Source organism: Maylandia zebra, linkage group LG3, assembly GCF_041146795.1.
Source record: "Maylandia zebra isolate NMK-2024a linkage group LG3, Mzebra_GT3a, whole genome shotgun sequence".
Classification (NCBI taxonomy): Eukaryota; Metazoa; Chordata; class Actinopteri; order Cichliformes; family Cichlidae; genus Maylandia; species Maylandia zebra.
Genome location: NC_135169.1, coordinates 50014638 through 50024491, shown reverse-complemented (window position 1 = coordinate 50024491; position 9854 = coordinate 50014638). Strand labels below are relative to the sequence as shown.

At 42.8% G+C, this 9854-nt stretch overlaps 1 pseudogene; it reads right to left on the bottom strand.

Annotated features, from left to right (window-relative positions):
- Window positions 1–869: 869 nt before the first annotated feature.
- On the bottom strand, window positions 870–9229 carry LOC112434562 (histone H1 pseudogene; annotated as a pseudogene).
- Between the last annotated feature and the right edge of the window lie 625 nt (window positions 9230–9854).

The following is a 9854-nucleotide window of genomic DNA, read 5'->3' as shown; positions in this document are numbered from 1 at the left end:
AAAGGATGTTGAGTTCATTCTCTGCTGAGGGTCCAGCTGACACAGAGGATGTTCCTTCTCCATCATGTCGGTACATAGGGCAGAGAAAACATAAGCTGTTATCAGTGTCAGCAAACATTTCACCCTTTATGTTAAATGAAATACACAAATTCACTTTTGCTCTGGGTGTCTGCGGCTGCTGGAAAACTGAGCTAAATTTGCACCTCTAGCTTGTCCAACAGTGCATAAAGCGTTTTATGAATACTAGGATAGATTCATCAGGCTTCTGTTTACACATAGTTACTGCATTTAAGTCAATTTTGTCTCTGGACATTGTTAGCAGGAATTTCTTTAGATTCTTAAAGAAATTGGTGATTTTGTCATTATTTACCCACAAAAACTCTGCAGTTGTGGATGCTTTATCATGCTTTGGGTCTAATTCACCTATCTCTCTTATGAGTTGTGACTCGGTTACTCCAGGAATGCATTGACACAATATGTACCTGTAATCCGGACCACCCAAATGGTGATATCTGGTACTTCTCTGTAGTGCAGAGACAAAGGCTGTAGGATTTTTAAGAGGATCGGGAAGCTCTTTAATAGTTGTCACTAATTCTGAGATTTTAGGGGGCTGAATACAACACTGATCTCCTATTATCATAAAGGGGTAAGTGTCATTGACGTCACTAGATTTTGGGTCTGTTTGTTTACTACCGCGAGTGTTGGCGTGAGGACCTTTGTCATCCTGGCTTTGTTTTTCCTTTTTTCCTTTTAGATAAGTCTTTATTAAAGTTCGGGTAACAGGTATTGTTAGGTTTGTAGCATAAACCTATTCGCTGGAACGTTAAGACAATATAATTACACTGCAAGCAAGACGCAAGTAGGCAAACTTCTTCATGGTACTCGTGCACGGGAGAGAACCAGACAAACGCCGTTCCTTCGCTTGACCCCAGTAGCTCTCGTCCGTCCTCCCATACACTGTCCTTTTATTGAGGTTACATGAATATGCATAGGTTCATTAACATACCGACGTCTACATACAAACAAAGAGTACCTTGCCTGTGTGTGTGTGTGTGTGTGTGTGTGTGTGTGTGTGTGTGTGTGTGTGTGTGTGTGTGTGTGTGTGTTGCTGATCAAAGGGTCAAACATCCTTGGTCAGGAAGAGGGTAGACTAGACCCCCCCCGGTGAGGAAGTCCAGCAGTTCATCTACACAGAAAAGCACTTAGACTAGAACAGACGTAGCTACGTTAATCCTACCATAAAACAATTAAAACAAGATGCGACCTCTTCCCGTGCTCCCAGGATGTAGGTGTGCATTCTAGTGTGGAATGCACACCAAGCCTCTGTAGCCTGTTAAAGATCACACAACTTATCACTACACAATTGATTATACACCTCTAAGCATCTATGGTTAAATATTTCTAAGCATAAATGACAATCAACAATACAAACTCTAACATTCCCCCGTTTTTGACCTTTATGCTAGAAAGTTCCCAGTTATGCATACCTCATGTCTGACAGTTTCAATGCAAACATTTTTTTACTCAGCATATGTCAAATCACCCTAAATTACTGTAAAAGTTACACAGTTTAATAAATGTATTAGCAGTTACCCCATTCATTGAGCTCATCTCATGGCAAACTGCATCTTACGAGCAACCAAAGAAATTGTTAATTTAATAGTAAAAATAAAAAAGTAACATTTTCAAAAACATCTCAGCTTGGTGATGCTTCCTCCGGGTGTGCAAATCACATGTCTCTCTGCAGAGTGGTTTGAGTTCTGCAGGGCGTCATGAATGTCTCTTCTAGTTGTTTCGTTGTCCATAGGACCAGAGTCCAAATGTATGTAGAATAAACATTCAAACATACCAGTTAGTTTTGTTGTTTGTCAACATGGGTCTCAGCTATTTCCAAAGCTGCAGACCTCTCAGCACTCTAGTTTTATGGCCTCCCATCACCTCACTTCAGGCCTTCATCCTGCGAGGGGGATATTTATGACTCCTTCATTGTCCACGCTCTGCAGAGAAACACCTCTGTGGAAAGGGTGCAGGGTTCAGTTGTCTTACTGCTGTTATGATCCCAGCAGCCTTCAGAGTGTCATCGTATGCACAGTATAGTGGCACAGCATTAGGTGATGTTCATAGGAAATTGCTGTCATCACCACCATAGCTTCTGGTTCCTGTGCTTTCACAGAATCATGATGTCATCCTCGAACTCCTTCTGCGCTGTCGATGGAGCCCTCATCCCTCGAGTTTTCATATCCCAACGCTGCTGAAGATTTAAGGCAGAGCACGTCGTACACCTTAATTGTCTTTCTCAGCGTCAATATTGAATGTTTCATTTTATTTAACATCTTGCTGTGGGAAGTCTCCTCTTGATCTCCTGGAAGCTTAGTAGCACAGCTCTCTGTGTGATGTCTGCTGTGCTGAAGATGATCTCTGATCCTCCTGAAGCCTCTCTCCCATCTTGTGGACGATCCTCTCCTCTATTTTGCAGGCAGTTTCATGGTCCTTGCTGTGGCTCCAAGGTCTGATCTCATGATGGGCCCCAACCAGCTTGACCTTTGACCTCAACCACTGCCTGGCTGTCAGCTATGCCTGGAATGGTTCACGCTTCTCACTGGGCCTCTGAAGATTTCTCAGGAGATTACTGCTGCACCTGTATTTCCTTGCTAAGAAGAAAAACTTCTATTTGGAGAGCATGTCAACAATCATCAAACCACATTCTTTAGTTCAGTGAACTTCACTTATAGGCCATCAAAGCCTCATCTGAACATGGATGCACCACTTGCATAGGTTTAATATTTGTAAATAAAACGGCTAATCACACAAATCACTGCAACAATAATAGTAAACATTGTTTAATGTTAATCCTTGCACTCCACCTCTTGACGCATGGACATTCCCATGCGTCAACTCACCAAACCTGGATCCCTGTCTTAAAGAAAAAGATTAGCTAGATCATGTCCCAGGCAACATCAGGGCATCTCCTCTGGAGTAGCTCCGTAACCCTGCAATAAAAGATGTTAGCGTGTGTTGCATATTAAGTTTGCTTAACACCTGGCTCTCCCAGGAGCCTGCATACACACCATCACGGCCTGGAAAGCAAAATCTGGAAGTGAAATCAAACTTCATACCTGTAAACAATTGTATCATAAGAGTAATAAGCATTCAACATCAGCAAGACAAGTGTCATGTGCAGGTTTTCTCAAATCAGTAACTACAACTATTACCCTAATTCACCTCAGACATGGATTATCCCATGTACTCTGTTAACATTAATGTAATCAGTGACTTCTCTTAAGCAAAGTCACTCCACTTATATATTACTATGGGCTCAAAAGTGGCCAGCTAATGAGCCCATAATAAACTATTCCATAAATACCGTAATCTCTTATTTGTTTTACCCATGTCACTTGTCCGCTTCAGCTGAATCTACTACAGCATTCTCAAAGAAACAAACATTAGCAATACACATTGACTGTGGTCGGACGGAGGTCAGACACAGGTCAACGGATTCTAGAGGTGCCATAAAACACCATAAAGTTAACACTCGCTGTGGAAACAGTAACACTGGTCTCATCACAGTATGTCTCAAACTATATTAATTTCTCCATCAACATATGCCTGTAACTACAGTTTTCTTCACACATAAACCCAGAAATCTTGTAGTAGAGAAACATTAGCCAGTATTCCTATAAATCACATGATCAAACACATGAAGAACCGTAATGCTGTAAAAACGAAAATGCAAATGTTAGCGCTTGCGCAGGCGTATGCATACTTTGTCACAGTTATCTCTGTGAGCACACAAGCTAGTGAATGACACACACATAGTAAATTCACAGACACAGAAAATGGCATTTAAAATGTTAAATCATCACGCAACCTCGAGTGTTGCTGTCATCTTCCTGCTTCTGTAAAGGGAAGCACACACAGACTCATCTGCACCCCTGCCAGGCGGGGGTCAACTTCACACAGTCGTGTTACATCAGTAAAGTCTTGTCAGCTTTTGTCAGCTTTTACCAGTCAGTCAGTTTGTTTTCCTTTCACTCACTCATTCATGCATTCATTCTTTCTTTCTTTGCTGATAGTGGAACCTATCGTCGCATTTAGTTTCCACTCTCAGCAAAATGACGTCATTTCAAAAAGAAAAAGAAGAACTTTAGTTTGGATTACATCGCTGAATCCTTTTGGACTGGGACTGTCATTTAATAATTGTCCCAAATAAGTGGCTTTCTCCAGAGTCCATTTAAATGTGGAGAACTCACTTGGCACAATTTTCTCGACGACGTGTAGCGCTTTTAATTCCCGACGTGCAGATCTGCTTAAAGAACAAAGATTATCAAACAAAACTTTCAGTGCACTGTGAAAGTATCAAAATAAAAAGGCCTTGTTAAGTCATGACACAAACTCCTCATCTCAGGTAAATCATACCATTAGCATGGTTCATCATACCATCATACTAATCGGCAGGCTCAACTTCACAACAAAAGAAAAATCATCAGCTAGATTCACTCCAAATCAACCATCAGCTGCACAACACACAACATAATCCTAATGTCTTATTAGCTATGAGTTTAATTACCAGGTCTGTGCTCTTCACTCATTTAGGCCACAGATCTATTTTATTCAATTTTCCTTTTCCCTTCATCATAAAACATGTGACATGCTGTCATGCACTTCACAAAACAGTCTGTTCTGACGTATTCAGTGTTGTGTATCTAAATACAGGATTCACTCGCACATCAAAGCAGGAAACTCAGTGTTTTAGAGTCTCCACTCAACACACAACAACTCCAACACATCTCATTCACTCGTACTAGAATTCAGTCACCTTTCATTAATCTAAAACCAATCAACTAATTTGCATATCAGCTATTAACCCACTAAGTTGACAGGACGACAAAAAAGCATGTTCAAAATAGTATCACAAAAGACAATTTCCCTCATACAGTAAATTACTTATGCTGCCTCAATCAAGCAGGAAGCTTCTCCCAATTTACCATTTTAACACTAAATTTATTGTCTGATCACTGATTTATCAAACCAGGATTTATTTTTTTTTTTTTTTTTCCCACAAAAGTTAAATTGTTGTCCTGCAACTTGGAGAGTCAATTTTTTTTTCTTTAGGATAAATTCAGCATTTGATAACAAGTGTCTGCTAAATTGACACTATTGTAACACTGATGAAAGATAACAAGCTAATTTTCATTGCATGGGTTTGTGTTATTAGGCAGGTCTAATGCATGTCTGTGGAGCTGCATCTCCAGCAGAGCATGTTCTTAAAGCTGCCTTTCCTACACATTTCTCTGCTATTATTTAATCATTTCTTAACTAATGTGCTATGAGTCTTCATGAGTCATTTTGTGTTTGGAATTGTTAGTAGGGTTAATGCATGTTCTGCTTGTGTGTGTGTGATTTTGCATATGTTTCTATTTTCGCAATGTTTCAGACTCCGTCTCAATTTTCCAACTTAAGCAGTCAGTTTTCTTTTCCCCAGGTTTGCTAACCCAAATTTTGATTTCCCACATTAAATAATTCCTATGTGTTCTCACCTAGTCTTCTCACTCTGTTGTCCTCTCCCACTTCAACAGTCCAATAGCCGGCAGTTCTCCTTCAGCTTTGTCCTGTGTCCCACTGTCTCTTCTTGCCATTTTACTCCACAGGTGGCAAATGTCAAACTCCAACTGTTCAGTTCTCCTCAAACGTTTTCTTCACATGCACAGTGAAGTCACAGCCACTCTCACTATTGTCCTGTCCCTCCTCTGATGCGGTTGACCTTGTGCTAGTGTCTGAAGTGCTGCCGCTGCCTTCTTGGGCGACTTCTTAGCAGCTGCTGCCGGTTTCTTGGCTTTGGCCGCGGCAGGCTTCTTGGCTTTGGTCTCAGTAACCCTGTTCATCTTGAAGGATCCGGAGGCCCCGGTGCCCTTGGTCTGCACCAGAGTGCCCTTCGCCACCAGACTCTTGATGGCGGTCTTGACACGGGCCTTGTTCTTGTCCACATCGTAGCCTCCGGCAGCCAGAGCCTTCTTGAGAGCGGCCACAGACAGGCCGTTGCGCTCCTTGGAAGCGGCCACGGCTTTCACAATCAGCTCGCCCACGCTGAGGCCGACCTTCTTGGGCTTGGAAGTCATCGTCTTCTTCTTCTTGGCCTGAACCTCGGCGCAGGGCGCAGGGCGTGTTTATGATGGAGCCTTTCCCACCACAGCGCTGGCACGTTGAACGCATCATGAAGGGTCCATTTCTTTCATGTCGCTAGCCGCATGTGGCTTGCCCGAGTCACTCAGTCCTTTTTGAGCATTTCAACATGCTGCCGCCGCAGACCCTGGCCTCAGATCCAGCAAGTTTAGCGCGCTGATCTCCAAAAAAGTCCCGAAGGCCAGAAAGACATCAAATAAGTGTCTCGTGCTGAGAACTCAAACAAAAACTCCTCTTCACGCTGCCATCTTGCTCGCCCCTCCGTGAAATTCAACCAATCAGACAGGAAGATGGGTTTGCTTTCTTCTTCTGCTGCTGTTTATCCACATTGCTGCTGCTTTGCTGGGACTTTTTGTGCTCAGGACTTGCTGCTGTCTCTTTATCATGTTATTGCTTTGGAGCTGCATTCCTTATCTTCAGGGAGGAGTGAGCTCGCTTGTGAGGTTGAGAAACACATGGCACTGTAAATAAGTCAGCCAGAAACTTGGCCTACATGTTTCCAATGATGTTAAACTATAACTTTCTTCCGACTGTTGCATGTGGAAAATTGATACAGGTCTGCTTTTCACCTGAAAGTGACAAACTAAAACATGTTCATTATTATCATCACTGCTTAATCAACACACATCTCTCTCTCTCTCTCTCTCTGTCTGTGTTAGTGTGAACAATCCTTTCTTAAAAGCAGAAAATGACATTGTAGTTGTTTTTCGGCTGATCAACACAAAACCTTTTTCCTATGATTATTTCTCTTTCACTCTTTTTTTTTTTCTTCACAATAGCTGGTGGTCTGCAAAATCACCGCTCTCACTCACAATCAGAGGCAATCACTTTTGCACAGTGCACAAAAACACTGTGACGTCAGACACATTCACACTCACTTTGTCATCTGCAAAAATAAATCACATGGCTGATGATATGTGCCATGGTGATCCGTAAATATGATCACCAGTTTATTTAACTATTTTTCAACCCAACAAACAAATAAACAAAAACATGATGCTGATGTTATGAACACTCTACACACAAGTCAAGATGCAGGAAAACTGCTCATGGAAACGCTGCACACTCCAGTTATCACAGTTAACATAGTGCTGTTTCCCTCTCTTAGAGTAGTTCTCAGACAGCTCTCGATCTGATAATGTGTAGCCTGCACATCAGCTCAGAAGAGAAAAAAAAAACCTGCAACGCAACATCACACAGTAGTTGCTCTGCCCACAGCGGCAAAGTCTTACACTTTCATATTCAATTCAGCTTCTCCATCACGTACTTTTAGATGTTTCATATAGGGTTCAGCATATTAGTTGTTTTCACAGATGTGCTCTATATCTCAACAATGGCTCATAATAAGACGACAGTCTTCCACACAGGTCAAGTGCCTCTATGCACTTCATTAGTTTAAATATTTATCTATATCACTTCACCTCACATGTCATCGTACTGAATTTAAGCAACCACAAGTTTAATGTAGGTTACTTTTAACAACTATCCACCTCAATGGTTTGGCACACAGGCTGTTAACATTTTGTGTCAGGAAGGGGTGGGGGGAAAGTCACCCACCAGAGCACAGCTGCTGATGTGGGCTGGCCTTTTCCACACACTCTTCAAGGCTGGTGTGTTTTCTGAAAACTTCTAACATTTGAATCTCTTCCATTTATAAGCCTGCGATTAACCGCACGGCTCAGGTCCGCGTGAAACCCGCGCGACCGCATTCGCGTGCACCCACGCAGCTGTGGAGCCTTCGCTCTCTCTCTTTTATACATAAATACTTTGTGCTGCCAGGAGCAAAGTCCAGCACAAACGTCTTTCTCCCTCTAACTCACTCTTGGTTGCTTAGAAACCCATGATAACAACAACAGTCGGTGTCACAGACCACGTGTTCTGCTCCGCACACACTCACACAACAACAACAACAAAAACGACGACGACGACAACAATGACAACAACACAAAATAGGCCTACTCCGGACTCACACCGGACCGCTCGGGACCCTGACCCAGTTGTGGGACGCTCACCCACTCGCGCGACAAAACCCAATGAAGGGACGCTCGGGACACACACCCAGGGCGATTTCAAAACCGGACACTCACCGGACGCTTGGGACCCTTGGGCGATTTAACCAAAACTTCTTTTTCGGGACACTAACCCAGTTATCGCTCCACAAAGCAGCGAACTTCTCAACGCCTCACAAAATGGCAGAGACTGCACAACGACACGGTTATAGAGTCGGCCTCTTTAAACTTACTTGGCGTTGCTTAGCGTGTAATATCAGCCTGAATCCCGCCAATCGCCATTCATCGAGGAGAAAGACAGACAGCGAATCCACAGGAACTTCCTGGCTGACGTCAGTCTTTCAGCGTGCCTCCCCCCCCTCGGTGAATGCGATCCCAGGGAGCCGGCATCGAAGGACCAATTAATGTTAGGTTTGTAGCATAAACCTATTCGCTGGAACGTTAAGACAATATAATTACACTGCAAGCAAGACGCAAGTAGGCAAACTTCTTCATGGTACTCGTGCACGGGAGAGAACCAGACAAACGCCGTTCCTTCGCTTGACCCCAGTAGCTCTCGTCCGTCCTCCCATACACTGTCCTTTTATTGAGGTTACATGAATATGCATAGGTTCATTAACATACCGACGTCTACATACAAACAAAGAGTACCTTGCCTGTGTGTGTGTGTGTGTGTGTGTGTGTGTGTGTGTGTGTGTGTGTGTGTGTGTGTGTTGCTGATCAAAGGGTCAAACATCCTTGGTCAGGAAGAGGGTAGACTAGACCCCCCCCGGTGAGGAAGTCCAGCAGTTCATCTAAACAGAAAAGCACTTAGACTAGAACAGACGTAGCTACGTTAATCCTACCATAAAACAATTAAAACAAGATGCGACCTCTTCCCGTGCTCCCAGGATGTAGGTGTGCATTCTAGTGTGGAATGCACACCAAGCCTCTGTAGCCTGTTAAAGATCACACAACTTATCACTACACAATTGATTATACACCTCTAAGCATCTATGGTTAAATATTTCTAAGCATAAATGACAATCAACAATACAAACTCTAACAGGTATTTCTTTAGCTACCTCTAAACCTCTAGCTACGATATCGTGGCGTTTCATGTGGGTGTCTATCGTGGACACTGCCTGATGCAAAAGTTTTTCTTCATAGTCGTCTAAATTGTTTTTCATAAGTTCCTCACATTCTTCTTTCAAAAGTTTTTCTCTTTTTTTATGTTCTGCTAATTCTTCCTTGCGGCGTATATATTGTTTTTCCTGATCTTGTTCAATTAGGTGGCTAAGATCCGTTGCATATGATTCAGGTTTTTCGTCGCTTTCTTTTGAGCTGGTTGGATCAGAATGCTGACATTGTTTACGTGCAGCTGCTACAGCGACTATTAATTCGGTCTCATCGTAAGGGTGTGGGGCTGTAGGCTGAACGGCTGAACGGCTGAACATGCAAGACTAGCTTTTCCTGCGGTAGGTTTATGTTCTTTGCTAGAGCCTGCACTAGTTTTATTTGATGTTAAAGCATCTACACCTGGTTCCGGTCCCTTTTTCCATAGTGGTAACATTTGATGTATCACGTCGCGGCATTCTGTCATATATTTTCTACAGGACTTTTTAAGCAGACTACTTTTCTTATCACAAATGATATTCAACATTTCTACTGACCTGTTTTCTGGCG